Source organism: Alligator mississippiensis, chromosome 1, assembly GCF_030867095.1.
Source record: "Alligator mississippiensis isolate rAllMis1 chromosome 1, rAllMis1, whole genome shotgun sequence".
Lineage (NCBI taxonomy): Eukaryota > Metazoa > Chordata > Crocodylia > Alligatoridae > Alligator > Alligator mississippiensis.
The window spans coordinates 44,670,939-44,684,161 of NC_081824.1; the positions used below are offsets into that span (position 1 = coordinate 44,670,939).

At 38.8% G+C, this 13,223-nt stretch overlaps 1 protein-coding gene across 1 annotated transcript in view; it reads right to left on the reverse strand.

The window, feature by feature from the left end:
* Positions 1–13,223, reverse strand: part of CSMD1 (CUB and Sushi multiple domains 1) — a 2,292,800-nt gene that overhangs the window by 662,155 nt on the left and 1,617,422 nt on the right. The window lies entirely within an intron of this gene.

Genomic DNA, 13,223 nt, shown 5'->3' on the forward strand with positions numbered 1-13,223 from the left:
CTGGATACCTTCAAGTCAGCTGGCCCTAACAGTTTACACCCCAGAGTACTCAAGGTGCTGGCCTGCATCATAGCTCAGCCCCTGGCATGGATCTTTAAGAGCCCCTAGTGCTCTGGTGAAGTACATGATGATTGGAAGAAGGCCAATGTGGTGCCTATTTTCAAGAAAGGGAGGAAAGTGGATCCAGCAAACTACAGGCCCCTCAGCCTGACTTCTATCCCAGGGAAAGTCTTAGAAAAGGTTATCAAAGAGACCATTCTTATCGGACTGGCTGATGGCAACACCCTGAGGGATAGCCAGCATGTGTTTGTTGCAGGTAGGTCGTGCTTGACCAATCTCATTTCCTTTTATGACCAGATGACATCTCCAATGTCAAAGGTTCAAATGGCACTGATAGAAATTAAATCTACTGGAAGTTGTAACTACAGTTCAGTATTAATGTACAGCCACTTTAGAGTATCACTTTGTGCATTAGTAACTACCAAGAAATACCTTATAGTTATGCCTTATGATATGATTTACTAACTTTTCATTTTCTAACTAATGGTTCTAAAGGTTTTTGGTTTTTTGTTTCTCCCTATACTTGTAGCCAAATTCTAACCAAAGACAGGAATTTTCCTATCTCTGGTATCCTTGAACTCTCATTGATATTGCTACACCATCTGGACTTTGGCCACCTTCAGGTCCAGACTTACAGTTCTTCAGAAGAAATATTTTCCCTGAAGAGGACAATGACAAAAATGTGTTGTGGGGGGAGGAGGGGGACAGGGGGGCAGCATAGTTACTTCTCTCAATTAAACCTGACAGTTCTCCTATTCTGTGCCTTGGGATGGAGAACTCTTCTGGTACATTTTAGAAAGGAGAAATTCATCCAGACATTACTCCAAACACCTTACCCAACAATAAACCATTAGTTTTACCAACAGGCACAAAGTCTTTCTAGGAGCCATTCATCAAGAAAGGTGTTTCTTCCTGGTCTCTAACAGAATGTAATCTGCAGTACAGATCAACAGGAGACATACATAAGACCTATTCCCTAGGTCTTTGTATACTCAAAAATTTAATTTCATAGCCTGCCATTTCCCAGCTACTGTTGACATCACCATATATAGGTCTTCTTCTAATTGCAGTATTGCAGGCAGCAGTAACTAGGAAAGAGATTTCTTCCTAGCTCCCTTGCCAATCAGATATTTGCAAGGCTGGAGGGTGTGGGGTGGGGGAAAGGGGACACTCCATTCATATGCATTAAAACTAATTTGCAGCATTTTGCATATATCATCTTTGTAAATGAACGCTACCACAGGTCTTAGATTAGAATGCTTCCGGGCATTCTAAAGATAAAGAGCAATAGACTGAATGGGTGTGGAGACTAAAATTGTCTCATCAGCCAGAGATAATCCCTCCAGAAAAAGACTGAAAATTGGCTGACTGCTTTTGGAGAGGTGCACAAGTATCATTGTGCCCTTTGCAAAGATAATTACTAGGCAATCTCATGGCTGTCAACCTGGTCCAATTAGCAGATGGTAAGGATTCTCACATACAATAATTAATTGTGAAAAAGAAAATGTTTAGCCAGAAAAAATAACAGTGAGACTCAATCAGCATTAACAAGTAGATATTTACTGAGTAAAACTGACTGTAATCACATATTATATTATTAAAAATAAATAAAGAAGAAAACCGGAAAATACATTCCGTTGTTTTGTTATACAAATATTTTTTTCTGTTACTTCCTCTTTAGGAGAGAGAGGTGGTTGGAAATGTTAGTCTGAAGTTAGGTAGAAGACAGCGACACCTTATAAACTAACTCAGAGAGGCATGAGCATCGGTTAGGCTACAGCCTACTTCATCATATACTATGATACTGTAGCCTACAAAAGTTCATACCTTTCTGAACAAGGTAATTCATAAGGTGCCACCTTGCCCTTTCTTTACTTTTAAGCTTACTACCATTGAACAACAAAGACTGATACAAAACTGCATGGTTCCATATAAATGGCAAAGTGTGGATACTTAAGCTGGGATGGAAAAAAGAAAAAAAAAACAAACCTTGGAAAGAAAGGAGCATGACACTAGAGATATGATAAAAACAAAGATGAAAAAATAGTAATTAAATGCTATTCTGCTTTATGTGATTATGTGATAATAAACTGATCATTTCTCAGCATAAACATTACAATATGCATGCCTCATTTCAAAAAAACAATTTTCCTCTTACCACCTAATAATGATTTGAAATTGAGTGTGTTCAATAAGTTCACCTGAGTGAAGACAAATACTACTAATAAAAAAAAAGATGAGGGGTATAGTAAGACAGTTCCAAAATCATCGTTTACCTGTGGATAAATTTTAAGATAAACATTTTGCTCACATTTTGATGGGTGAGGAAATGGGATCTGACAGGGCAACTAGACAGAGGTCTTCACAGAAAAGGGGATATTCAAAGAGGGCTGAACACAGAGAAGATATCTCCAAGGTGAGGTGAAGAAGAGAGGTACAAATCTACTAATGTTATCACCAAGCTTGATAGGTTAATATATTCACTGAATCTGAGATCATGTCTTTACTCAAAGAAAAAGTCAAGGACTTACAAGTCACTCAAAGATAAAGCCTTTGGGGACCATAAACCAAAAGCCCAAATGCTGAAGTTGAAGGAATTCACAAATGAGCTCTAATGGCCAGAAGCTAAATTTTGAAAAATTGAACAGAAATTAAATTCAATTTTTTAAGTGAGGGTAATTAACCACTAGAAGGGCTTGTTTGAAACTATGGTGATTCCTCCCTGAACTGAAGGTTATAAGTTAAGTATAGACATCTACTGACAATTATATTTGATCCAGAAGTTATAGGCTTAACATGGAAGTTACTGAGTGTGGTTCTTTGGCCTGTGTTAAGCAGGTCATTCACCATTTGGATCTTAAGATCTCTGAACAAGATTATTTGGACTTCTGAATACTATTGCAAGAGAACTATTAAAAACTTGACATGGGCAGGAGCTGGGGGGAGGAGAAGAATTTGCCTTGGAAAGAAATGGTAGGAAGAGTTATATGTTTCTATGGGAGTGATGGGGCATAACAAAGAGAGTTGCCTACTAAGGCAAACCCTGCAAGAGATGGGGATGGGGCACGGGTTGCGGGGAGCTCAGGTTTTGACAGAAGGAGAAGGAACAGGGGTAGGGGGCACAGGATCTGAGAGAAGGGTAGTGGAGATGGGTTCAGAGAGTGGGGTAGGGGTTCTGACAGCAGGCACAAAGGGAGTGGGATCTAAGAGACTGGGTTGGAAGGAGGCACTCCAGGTTTGGAGGTAGCACTTTTACCCATACCAGAACTCCACAATCCCAGCTGAGCTGCTGCTGTAGGCATATATGCTCTGCCCACCTGTGTGGTTGCTCTTAAAGCAGCAGCAGCTCGGGACTCTTTTGGAATTTCTAAGGGGAATGCTGGGTGGGGACTCTGCAGATGTGGGGGGTGATTCCGGCACCCCTCTTAACTTGGTGCTCAGAGTGGATGGACCTTTTTTCTACCCCTAGTTATGCTCATAGGGAATGACAGGAAAGGAGAAGCTAATCCTTTCCTACCTCCAACAGCCCTATTTTTAACAATTCAAAAAACTAATTGCAAAAATAAATAAAACTTTGTAACCAGTGGGTCAGAGTACTATGATACTATCAGTATAATCTTACTCTTAAGGATAACTCATAAAACACTGCTGTGACAGAAAAAGATGGCCTGAGTCCTAAAAAGGGCTATGGGAATATATAGACTATTAGTAATATACATTACCAGATGTAAGTAACAGTCTACAAGTCTACACACAGCCTTAGGTGTGGTTAACATTGTGCTGTCAAGAGTAGAACAACAAAGCTACTGTTTCTGTGAAGGGGTTTCATTTCTATAGCCATCTATTCACTGTATAAATTAAAATCTATGATTCATAGAATCACAGAAAATAAGGGTGGGAAGGGACCTCAGGCAGTCATCTAGTCTAACCCACTGCTCAAAGCAGGACCATCCCAACTAGATCATGCCAGGCAGGGTTTGCTGAGCTGAGCCTTAAAACTTCCAAGGATGGAGATTCCACCACATTTCTAGGTAACCTGTTTCAGTACTTTACCACCCATCCATGAAAGTACTCCATTCATGAGAGCTATCCCACCAAGTCTCTGTTATTCCATTCATGTCATAGCTCTTTGACTGTGCGAGGACTTTCAATTCTTTCTGATAATTTCCAGGTCTCAGTGTGTTCATGTACAAACACCTGAAGTAAATACTCGATTGCCCTACTTCCCCACTTACCTCAGTGCTTTGGTCTCCATCAAACCAATTTTAAAGCCCTCTTTACTAGATTAGTGAGCCTGTCCATAAAGATGTTCTTTCCTCTCTTTGTCGAATGGATCCCACCTCTTCCCACCATTCCTTTTCAGAACAACATCCCATGGCTGAAGAAGCTGAATCCCTGCTGGCAACACCACCTGAGCAGCCATGCATTGATCTGTAGGATCTGTCCACTCCTGCCTGGGGCCTTCCCCTTGACCTGAAGGATCAAGGCTAGTACTACCTATTCCTCTATCCCCTTCACTCTTAATTATATATTTAATAAGTATGCATTTAACCAATATAAATGTAACCCTGTTTATTTTATGCCTACTCTGTTACAGTTATGTTCTGTTATGGTAATTTTGTGTATTTGTTCTTTGCATATACTCATTAGTATTCATGTTCCAAGGTCTGGGGGCTATTTACACCTGTTTTTTTACTGTCTGTAAGCCTGACTAACAATTTGGGGGATAAAATGTGCAGGGTGATTGGATCCATGTATCCATAGGTCTTACCTTCTAAAACTGAAGTGTGTAGGTGCATAACTGTGGCTAATGAAAAGTTATATAAAGGTCATAAAAGGGTCAGGACTCACTGTTAGCACTACTGTGAGATTTGCAGTGGGGTAGCCCTCAGCTCCAGCATAAGAACAGTGTATATGTCATGAGCAAAAGAAATGCAAGATAAGAATCACTCCCTGATTGGCCTTGTGGTTCATCAACTTCTCAAACATAAACTGCTTGTGAGTGTAAATCTCTATAATGGGTTTAAGATAGAAGCCCAATATTCAGTATAGAGCTGATTTTTTTATTTTTTTTATTTTGCTGTTGAGTGTGTCAGGGTTTAAAGAGCTAGAGTTACATAGGAAGGGTAAGTCACCCTTCCCAACTGAATGGGCTAGGTGGTAGCTCCCCTGGGTTGATTTGCCAGTAACTGAGACTATAAGTGTTTTGGGTTTCAGTTAATGGTTAATAGTTAAGATTTTCTTTAAGGTTATGTGTTTGTTTCCTTAGCCCCCATAATAAATCTGTGTTAGTTTAACATTGGTTGGGATTGGGGTAGTTTACATCACTTTGTTAAAATTTATTTTCCCAGGTTTCCACGTAGGCATATTGAGGTATATTGAGAAAGTATATGTTAAATGCCTAAATTTGAACCTGGTCCTTTTCATAGATTCATAGATTGTAAGGCCAGAAAGGACCTCAGAAGATCATTGGGTCCAACCCCCTGTCCTTGTTACTGCTGTACAGTGCCTGGCAGAAGGGTTACATAAATATAGCCTGACAGGTGACATTAGTTTAGGTAAATATACAGCTAACTAAACAAACAAATATAAAGCAAATACATGTTTTATGTTTTACTTTCTTGCTTACTAAAATCTATATATTTAAAAGTGTTTTACCTTTTAGCAGTCATTCTCCCAGGGCTGCTCTCAGTAGTCAAACTAACCACAGGAAGATAAGTTTATGGTGAGGAACAACTATAACAATTCCTACATGATCTCTTTTACTGAAGTCAAAAAAGGAAAGAAGAGCAAAGGTGACAGCATGCTTGTTGTCTTGAAAGCTTCAAGCAGTACCTTTCAGCCATAGCAAACAGGCTAAGTAAATGTACTGTGTAAACATTGCCTTAACTTTTTTTAAGTGTCTTCTCTATAGAAAATAGATTTGAATTAACCTACATGCATGCCTTTATGTGATATATGCTTCTAAAGTCCATTATGCTGGAAAACTTGCCAGCTAGCAGAATGTTAAACACGATTTTGATTTTTTGTGGACAAGACAATATTTAGAAACAAGAAACTATTATGTGACTGTGATAACAGGGTTTGTACAATTTGTTCAAGGTCACAAGAAGTTTACAGATGATTCTGGATCTAAAGTCAAGTCTCCAAAAACCCATTCTAGTATCATAGCCATTAGTTCCATTTCCACTTTTCACTGTATAGTTAGTTACATGCTGAAATCTATTGCCATAAAGACAGCTATGGAAGCATTAGGTGGCACGGTAAGAATAAACATAGTAACTATTTCACATGTGAAGTGTTTGTTTTCACAAATTCTCACCTTGATTAACTTGGCTCAAATAAAATGGTTGGAAGGAAGAAATCCAGAAATTCTTGTCTTCACACCAGAAGGTGGAAAATTCCTCATTGTTGGATTATTTTAAACATTCATTTTGGGGCACATTGGCTAGCCATTCTATTTCTCATTTTCTGCCTGAGGGCAAGTATCAAGTGTGCTGCTTTCATTTTTGCCTCCTGCTGCTGCACCAACTGTCAAAGTATCAGCAGGAAGCAAAAATCAAAAGATGAGGCATAAAGTAATACCATGCACATTTATGATTTTCAAATCGTTAATATTTTACAGGGCAGTATATGAGAAGGAAAAACACTACTTTCCTTGATGCTTCTTGCTGGTGATAATAACAATTAATCATAACATTATGCTTATGCAGAAACAGCTTTCTATGAAGCACATTACAAATAATTCATCTCAAATGATGAATAACATGTCATGATTGGTAGGGATTAGACAACATGAGAATACGTTTTTAAGCTAATTATTCTGTAAAAAGGATTAGCTTGCAAGTCTTGTGTGGCTAATCTTAAAACAAACAAACAAAAAAGACTCTAGTTTCTATGCTAACATGTATTAATAATAAATGAAGTACAAATTGACAGAAAACAAAATAACAACAAATACTGTACCTTGTGATTATTTTGTTCTCAGACAGTGAGTTCATCAGTACTTTAATAGTAACAGCAACAACAGAAGTAGCATCAGCACCATAAAATAACTAGTGATTAAAGTACTAAAGATTTGTTTGGGGCTGATTGAGACGTGATATGAAACTGGACCTTCCCTGCCTGAAATATCTCATATAATGCAATTGAAAGAGATATTACTGATAAAATGTGCAAAGATGCAAACATAAAGAATAACTAAGAGCTTTCTTTGTTTCTCCTATCAAATTATTGCTGTTATTTTATTTCTTATAGTCAGCATAGAAAAAGTTAATATTTATAAAGTATTAAAGGAAAGAACATGAGATGGCTTGACAGAGAACATTAGACTCATGGTGTCAAGAGAACTGGATTCCGTCCTTTGACTTGCCATTGACATACCATACTATTTTGGGCAAGTCACTTCACTCTCTGCAGACTGTGGAAAATTATATTTTTCTACTTGTTTATTTTGTAAAATGTTTTATCAAGGTGTTGAAGATATCATAGTCCTAAGTGACAGATCAACTAATATATAAGTAAAGACTGGAATATTGGCTAGCAAAAAAGACCAGGATAGCAAAAAAGAACCTTGTGGGCAGCACTGGAGATTTCTTCACATGTAGTTAAAAAAGATCCTCCAGAAAGCCTCTGATATTTATAAGTATTCACAGAAATGACTGACAGGCAACCTGTAATTACTACTTCAAGCCATGAACTTTTAATAAACATTTGTACTCTACATGCAAAAATCAATTATTAAAGATGGGCAACTAATGTAATGTGTTGACTTGCATTCATTAACTACATTAATTCCAATACAATTAATGTTATAATTATTTTACAGTAAAATGCTTAAGCATTCAAATGATAACAAGCTTTTGGTAAACTCTATCTTCTGTAATGTGCTCTTAAATACTATTTAATTCCATGAAGGAATATTTTCCCCTATTCTGTATCTACACATCAGGGTTTCTGGTTACTTGGGGAGTGTTTTTTTGTTTGTTTGTTTGTTTGTTTGTTTGTTCGGGGCAGGGGGGTTCACCTTCCTCAGAAGCATTAGGTCTTAGCTGCAGCCAAGGTTGGGGATTCTGAGTGCTTCTTCTGGGACTAAAATCTAGAGGATTCTTCCTAGAAGGTCATGGCCTTCTACACAGGGTCAGACTACTTACCACATTTGGGATCAGGAAGAAATTTTACCCCATGGGTATATTGGTATGGACTGTAGGGTTTTTTTACTTCCTTTCTAGCTGGGAGTGGAAGGAAATGGCCTTCTTGGATCTCAAGAATATTTTAACAACCCTGGCAGTACTGAATCATTGACCACCATTGTGCACTTGTTTTGTGCATAGCAGGTTAGGGTGCTATGCCTTGTGGTTGTGCAGCAGGACTGACAGCAGAATTTTAGTAAATCGGTTAGACAAGGATTTTTATGGGATTGTTTGGATAGAGGTGATCCTGCTTCTGGCAGGGACTTGGACAAGGTGACCTCCAGCGGTCCCTTCTAGCCCCACTTTTCTATGATTCTATGAAATCATAATAATTGTTATTAAATAGTAACGGTAAATATTTGTGAGTTTACAATTAAAATGAATTGTGAATAGTGGAAAAATGTTAAACTGTTGAAAAATTTTAAATATTCAAAACCGACAAGTGAATGGTCTGAGTGCAGTATCAATGACTTTTATGAAATAAAATGTTTTTTAACTAGAGAAAATGTCCTGGGTTGAGAATGTAATGACTCATGAAGACTCAGAGTGATCCTTTTAAATATTTAGGTGATTTATTTGATCCTACTTACAGTAGATTATTACTTACTGGAAACAGTTACTTTGTGCTGTCTCTGCAATTAGTTGGTGATCTCTGTTAATTACCCCAACAAAAGCAAATTAATCATAATATACAGCATTGCATATTGCAACTGAAAGACCAATAACGGCTAGTAAAAATGAAAGCTGATCTGCCCCACATATGTCCTACTGTGCACATCTACACATGCACTTAAGCACAACTAAATATAATGCACATTAAACTAATGTGCATTAAGTGATTTTTAGCAGGAGTCTACACATGCAGACACTTGGCACTAAAGGACATTTTACATATGCATGTGTTGCAGCACTGGGAGCTTTGAAAAGTGCCCAGTGCTGTGATGCATAGTTTTACAAGCAGCAAAATGTGCATCAGCGCTGAGAAAATGGCAGCAGTGCACTTTTGAACTAAAACACCTCAGAGGTGCTTTAATCCAAAAGTGCAGTGCTGCCTTTTTCTGCATGCTAACACATATTTTGCCACTTATACAACTGCATGCGGTGCAATGCAGTTCACCTCAGGTCACATGCAGAACAGACTCAATTAATTGACTCTGCTCCAAAGTGGCAGATCTCTGGAATGTGGCTGGAAAAAAATGTATGTACATAAATGCCCTAAGTTAATGCACTTGGCACTAAAGTTGGTGCCAAGTCCCTGTAGCCCTACCATGTGCCCCTAGTGGCTGGGCAGACCCAATAAGTCAAGGACCTGAGGAAATATGCAAAACATCCATTACAATTACTAAGGCCTATCTTATGCTGCACTATAGCTTGTCTATGTTAGAAGACTTTTATCTCCAGAGCTATGAACTCAGTACCTTTCACAACTGAGAGAGAAAAAAAGAAGAACTCATGAGGTGCAGATTAAGAACCCCAGTGGGAACAGAACTGGATGTTCAAAATAAATAAATGAATAAAGCAAACTAGTATGCTCCTATTAAGAACCTTGAGCTTTATGCTACCATGCTGAATAAGAAGTTTGTTCTCATTAAAAATGGTTTCGTTTTCCTTCAATCCTTTTTGATCAGCTTTTAATACTAAGATCACCAACAAAAAGCCTAATTACTATGAAGTGGTTTATGAAATTATGTCAGTGTAACTGACATGATGATATATTTATGGATCTCCATATATAGTATTTCACTATATATGCACTGCAATTTCTTCATAATTTTCCTAGTATGAGTTATGAGAAAAAAAATATTTCTTCCCATGAGGATTCCAAAAGGCTCAGTAGGTCATTTCAACCCAGTACAACCTGGAGATGAATCAGTGATTAAGGCCTTAATCAGTTATTCTGAATTTTACCCATAATAATTTATACCTAATAATATACCAGTTTGACTTATTTTGGCCAGGTTACATGAAAACAAGAGAAGAGGGGCCTAAATATGTTTTCATTTATACTGCTGGGAGTTCTTCCTTCTGTAATAAAAAAAATCATTTCAGGAACACACTTAAGTATGCACTTAACTTCAAGCATTTAATATTGTTCTGCATAGGGATGAATTTAAATGTGTCCTTAAGTATTTCCTGGGTCATTGCCTAAATTAGATGCAGCAGTTGTGAAGTCAGTAATCTTACATGTTTATGCATTCATGGGATTCTCCACCCAGCCAGGGGCTCTCTGGTAGCTGCTACATCACTGTACCAGGACAGGAGGCTGGGACCTGCTCCTCCCTCAATGCTCTTTCCAAGCCCTCTGCTTTGATCACCTGATCAGGGCACAGGGCTGAAAAAGAGCTGCAGGGCTGGGACCTGTCCTAGACTGAGACAGTTCCCAGCCAACCCTGGGCTGTATGGGGAAGTCTGCATGCACAGATCGGAGCTGTCTGGGACCTGCCCTGAAACTTGCAGGGGACCTGTAATCATGGAGCTAGGGCTGAGAGCTCCTTGCTGCCAGGACAGGGGGACATTGCCCTGGCCCAAGATCTGCTATAGGAGCCTGTCCCAGCAGGCAGGCAGCTCCCAGGGGCAGGGAGCAATTTCCCATCCCCTGCTGTCTGACTGAATGGGAGCAAATTTCCTCCAGTCAGCCATCTACACATGCCTTGTTGCACAGTGACTACTCCACAGTTAATTTGCTACCTGTGTTTGCAGGTAGAAAATTTACCACTGGGCAGACTAATATACTGCACAGTGGGTGCAGCTACACATTCATTAAGGCACAGGAGTTACTGCACATTTAGTTTAGTACTTGCTTAATCAAGTAGTAACTAAATGTGTAGCACTGGCGCAGTTGTTTTTTTTTGTGATAATTACTTCACAGTAGCCTAATAACACTGCACAGTATTAGCATGGTTTTTGATTGGCACACTACTGCACAATGTTATTAAGCTACTGCACAATAAGGGTCTTGGGTAGATGTGCCCACTAAGTGCCTGCACATGCAGATGGTAATGCTTACTGCACAGTAAATTGATCTACTGCCAATACCGGATTTCAGTTTCAGCTACAGTTTAGGGCCTCACAATATGAGAGGCCACTAAATAAGAAAAAAAATCTGACTCAATATCAATTTTTATAATAATCAGTTGGTAAATAAAGGAGATAAAGGAGATATGGGAAAATGATTCTCTAAATATGGACATTTTCATTCTATTAAGACAAATATATACATATATTGAATTATTTTTATAATATAGGGCCTCTTAAGAAGGACATAGCTCAGGGCCTCAGCATATCAGAGTCCGGCACTGTCCACAACTCATGAAAACGTCTCATGTAGACACGCCCACTGAGTATTATAATTCCCATAGAAATAAAAATATTTTAATGTAAATTAAATAATTCTATCACTATATACAAGATGAAATGTATATGTAACTACATTAAACATTAATTGATTATGTATGCTGAAAGTGGCAAAACAAAATAATTTTCCTGAAAAGACATAGCAAAAATCTTCAGTAATGACAGTGTATTCATTTTACATAAACTTCTACAAACCTGCACCTAATTTCTGAAAAGAAAAACCCACACATTTTAAACTAATATAACTAACTGATTCCACCATAAAACGTCCTGCTTACTTTACTTCTAAACTACTTGCTGTTGTTTGAATGGATAGACTAGAGGTGTCCTTCATAACTCCATTGTCAGTAAACTACTCTCTTAAAAAAATGCCTCTCTTTAAATAGCCATATTGGAAAAGTTTTCATGGTTCAGAGGTAATCACTCTCTCATATATCATGAAGCACATAGCATCACAGAGAATGAAGGTTCCCTGGGCAAAATTCATGAGTTGCACAGCAGGACCATGCAGAAGAAACTGAAGAATAGGAAAGATAATTGGTGCCACATTACCTCCAAAAGAAGAAAGAGAAGGAAAGTCACCAAAAGCAGATTTAAAGTACCTCAGCACAAGTACAACTGCTGAGAGAATGTCTTTGATGATTCCACAAATGGAAGAGATCAGAAGTAGATCTCATTGACAAAAAGGCAGGAGTCACACAGGCTTAGGAGTGAGGATCCTGTGACCAGTATAGTGGTTGTAGTCCATTGTTCTCCTCAGGAGGGAGTCAAGGAACTCATTTGTGGTCTAGATTAGTGTTTCTCAACCTGTGAGTCACAAGAATATATGAAAGGGTCGTGAACAAACTTTAAAAATAGATCAACAAAACGGATTCTCCTTTAAAGGAATAAAATATGGGAAACAGTGGTTTTTCCCTTGTAGGCTGTCAGAGTTCCAGTCTGCAACGGGCTGCTTGGGATCCTCCATACCCCATGCGTGCCCCCCGCCCCTCACATTGTGGGGCTGGTGCCTGGGGGCAGTGGGTCAGGAGTGAGGGGCACTGGATCTGGACTTGCCATCAATTTTTACAAATGGGTCCTGGTACAAAAAAGTTTGAGAACCACTGCTCTAGACAACATTCCTGAGAGAGATGCTGCAAGCCTGGAGATGAATTCAGTATCAAGACATGGTGAAGAGATTGTCAAAACTTATCAGACCCTCAGACCACTACCCTTTCCTACTCATTCATGTGAACATCAGTAATACTGCTACGAATGACACTGAAGATAGGAGACTGTAGGCTTTTCTAAACTGTGTTAACAGACATCCCTGGGGCTAAGCAGGCTCCCACACCCACCCACAAAAATCTAGTACTAAGCTACAGAGCCAAAAGTTTGTCCTTAGGTGGCTCCATGCTTGTCCTCACTGTCTGCCTTCAGGCTCTGGAGTGCATCAGTGTACTTGGGTAGGCGGAGAGTCATGGTAGCGATGAGATATGGTTATGTAGCATCATGCAGTGGACAAACTGTGATGCCAACACTACTGCACAGTAGCTCATTGCTACTGTATAGTAGGGTTGAAAAAGACCAATGCAATGTCCAAATCTGTGCAGTAACAGCAGTTATTGTGCAGTCATT